The following is a 3,862-nucleotide window of genomic DNA, read 5'->3' on the forward strand; positions in this document are numbered from 1 at the left end:
ACCACCCAGCCTGTGACCTCTCCTCATTCTTACAGGGTAAGAGGAAGGTCATCAATGGTAGAAGGAAAAGGCAAAAGCATCACCTATAAGGGGCTTCACACTGCGAGAGGATGCTCTGGCTCCCCCTTGTGGTTACAGGTGCTCTATACCGTCTGAGAAACCTCTAGTAAGGAACTGTAGAAATGATACTGGAAAGTATAGTTTTCCCCTAATATTTTTAACACTTAAAAATAATCTTGTGTTCCACAAATGAGTGCAATCTTTCTCAGTCTATCCCTCTCTTTCTGACTCATTTCACTTAACATGGCCACTTAGTACCTCTACTGCAAACCACAACACCCAAAAGGAGAGAGAGAGCAAAAGGAAATGCCCTGCCACAGAAGCAGGGTGGGGTGAGGGGAGGGTGGGGTGGGGGTGGTGGGATTGATGCTGGGACCATTGGTGGTGGAGAATGGGCACTGGTGGAGGGATGGGCACTCGACCACTGTATGACGGAAATGTAAGTGCAAAAGTTTGTTAGTCTGTAACTGTACCTCACGGTGATTCACTAATATATATTTTTTAAGTCTTTTGTTCTATGAAACTTGGTAAAGGTTTCATATTAAAGGTGTCTGGTTCATAATGTGTGTGTTTATATGGTTTTGCGTTACTCTATCATTGTCCAGACTTGTAAAAATTTGAGTCAGACTGTTCTTACTTAGTGTTGATAGGCTGAAGTGTATAGTTTTTTCTAGATTATATATTAAAAAAAGATCATGAGAGGTTTTTTAGCATTGTTTATAGATTTTTTTAAGTTTGTTTTGCAAGCCCAACTGAAGTTTATTGTTTTATTCTTTTTCTTTTGTTAGCTAACTCTGATGAATGCATATACATTTTATTTATGCTTAAAAAAAACTGTTCTTAGGCTCATTGACTTTTAATGTTTTTCTTTTTGGCTTGTCTCTATTTCACTATTTTCCCCAGTTTTTGAATTTCTTTTCTTCCACTACATTTGCTTTTATTTGCTATTCTCTTTCCAACTGCATTTCCTGTAATATTTAGTTTTAAGTTGACTTCAATTTGCCACTTTTTAATTTCTGTAGAAAGACCTGTATCTCTATTTGATTTTATTTAAAGTACTTTTTTTCTCTTGCTTTGATTTTCACGTTAACAAAGGAATTTTGAGAATCAGATTTCACAGGATTTCCATTTTGAGTTTTCTGACTTTTTCATTGTGGTTAATGTCTAACTTTTTAGTGCCGTGGTCCAAAATACATTTGACTTACTTCAATGTTCATATTAATAGTATTAATAGTTATTTTATAGCCTATCTATTAAAATGTTCCAAATGCACTTGAAAGCAAATACTAGTTTCTTTGGGGGGAAGTAAAATGTTTTATAGTGACTAATATGACCCTTCTAATTATGTCATTCAAGTCTGCTATTTTTTATTCATTATCTTTTAATTTGATTTGCCCACAGGTATTCATGGAGCATTGAATTTATATTAATATCGAATTACCATCAGCATCTTTTTTGTTTCATTAAAATGTTGTGATAATTCTGTTATTCTCTAATGTTGACCAATATTAATAACTATTCAGGTTAAATCTTTAAGAAAATATAAAATCCATCTTTACCCTTATAAATTTTATGAATAGAAAATGTTATCTGATGTAAGAGGAGCTATATCTAACTTTAACTGCCATTTGATTTTAGGATTGTATTATATTTTAAACCTTTCTTTAGCTTAAATGTTGAAGTAGCATGTTGAATTTTGACCTTAATTAATTTTACCAATTTATTGGTAAAGCTTTTAAATTGGTAAATTCAAATAATTACCTTTTAAGGTAATAATAAGGAAATAATAGAATAATTAATTTTGAAATCCATATTTTTATTTGCCATTGTTTCTTTGCTTTTTCATATATTTTCTTATGCTTTAATATCCATTTTTATTATCTGGTGATTTCTTCTCTAGTTTCTTAATATTCATTTCTTATATTCTGTTCAATGTTGTCCTGAGAACTTACACAAAATTTCATTGTGACTTGTTAGATTAATTTTTTTTTGTGATTATCTTTAGACTTATTTTATTTTTTATTTTATTTATTTTATTAATTTATTTATTTTTAATTCGTGAATCACCCTGAGGGCACATTTACAGATTTATGCACTTTTGTGCTTATGCTTCCCTCATACAAAGTTCGGGAACCCATCCCTTCACCGGTGCCCATTCTCCACCACCAGTAAACCCAGCATCCCTCCCACCCTCCCCGATCCCATCTCCCCCCACCCCACCCTGCCACTGCGGCAGGGCATTCCCTTCTGTTCTCTCTCTCTAATTAGCTGTTGTGGTTTGCAATAAAGGTGTTGAGTGGCCACTGTGCTCAGTCTCTAGCCCTCATTCAGCCTGCAACTCCCTTCCCCCATATGGCCTTCGACTACATTATAGTTGGTGATCCCTTCTCTGAGTTGCCCTTTCCCGAGAATGTGAGGCCAGCCTCCAAGCCATGGAGTCAACCTCCTAGTACTTATTTCTACAATTCTTGGGTGTTAGTCTCCCACTCTGTTATTCTATATACCCTAGATGAGTGCAATCTTTCTATGTCTGTCTCTCTCTTTCTGACTCATTTCACTCAGCATGAAACTTTTCATGCCCATCCACTTAAATACAAAATTCGTGACCTCCTTTTTTCTGACAGCTGCATAGTATTCCATTGTATAGATGTACCAAAGTTTCCTCAGCCAGTCATCCGTTCTAGGGCATTCGGGTTTTTTTCCAGATTCTGGCTATTGTAAATAGTGCTGCGATGAACATACATGTGCAGATGTTGTTTCGATTATACTTTTTTGCCTCTCTGGGATATATTCCCAGCAGTGGTATTGCTGGGTCAAATGGGAGCTCAACCTCTAATTTTTTGAGAGTCGTCCATATTGTTTTCCATAAGGGCTGAACCAGTCGGTATTCCCACCAGCAGTGTAGAAGGGTCCCTTTCTCCCCACATCCTCTCCAACAGCGGTTGCTTTTGTTCTTTTGGATGTGTGCTAGTCTCTGTGGTGTGAGGTGGTATCTCGTGGTTGTTTTGATCTGCATCTCTCTGATGATTAGTGATGTAGAGCACTTTTTCATGTGCCTTTTGGCCATTCGTATTTCTTCCTTGGTAAAGTTTCTGTTCATTTCTTTGCCCCATTTTTTGATGGGGTTGGATGTTTTCTTCTTGTAGAGTTCAACCAATGCTTTATATACCATTGATATAAACCCCTTATCTGATGGGTATTGTGTAAATATCCTTTCCCATTCTGTGGATAGTCTTTGGATTCTGGTCACTGTATCTTCTGCGGTGCAGAAGCTTTTTAGTTTAATGTAGTCCCATTTGTTGATCTCTGTTTTTACTAGATTGCTGAGTTCTGTGTCACCTTTGAAGATACCTTTATCTTCAATATCGTGGAGGGTTTTGCCGACCTTGTCTTCAATGTACCTTATGGTTTGTGGTCGAATGTTGAGGTCTTTAATCCATTTTGATCTGACTTTTGTGCATGGTGTCAGGTCAAGGTCTAAGCCCATTTTTTTGCATGTAGTTGTCCAGTTGTTCCAGCACCATTTGTTGAAGAGACTTTCCTTGTTCCACTTCACATCTCTTGCTCCCTTATCAAAGATTAGATGATCATACATTTGGGGTTGTGTGTAGGGATATTCCACCCTGTTCCATTGGTCTAGTGACTTGTTAGATTAATTTAAATATTAATTTTGAGGTCATATTTTGACTGTTGTACCTATCCTTTATGCATTTCTTGTCTTACTACTTTTTTTGATATTTACTTTATAGTTTTCTTTAATATTTCTTTAAAGGATGTTCTGGTGTGATGAATTACTTAAGCT

General features: G+C 36.1%; 1 non-coding gene across 1 annotated transcript; it reads right to left on the reverse strand.

Moving 5' to 3' along the window:
* On the reverse strand, positions 1 to 205 carry LOC129400347 (small nucleolar RNA U3). The gene has a single exon (XR_008627605.1). It is a non-coding gene; the product is annotated as a small nucleolar RNA U3 (small nucleolar RNA).
* Between the last annotated feature and the right edge of the window lie 3,657 nt (positions 206 to 3,862).

Source organism: Sorex araneus, chromosome X (assembly GCF_027595985.1).
Source record: "Sorex araneus isolate mSorAra2 chromosome X, mSorAra2.pri, whole genome shotgun sequence".
In the NCBI taxonomy this organism is placed as follows: domain Eukaryota; kingdom Metazoa; phylum Chordata; class Mammalia; order Eulipotyphla; family Soricidae; genus Sorex; species Sorex araneus.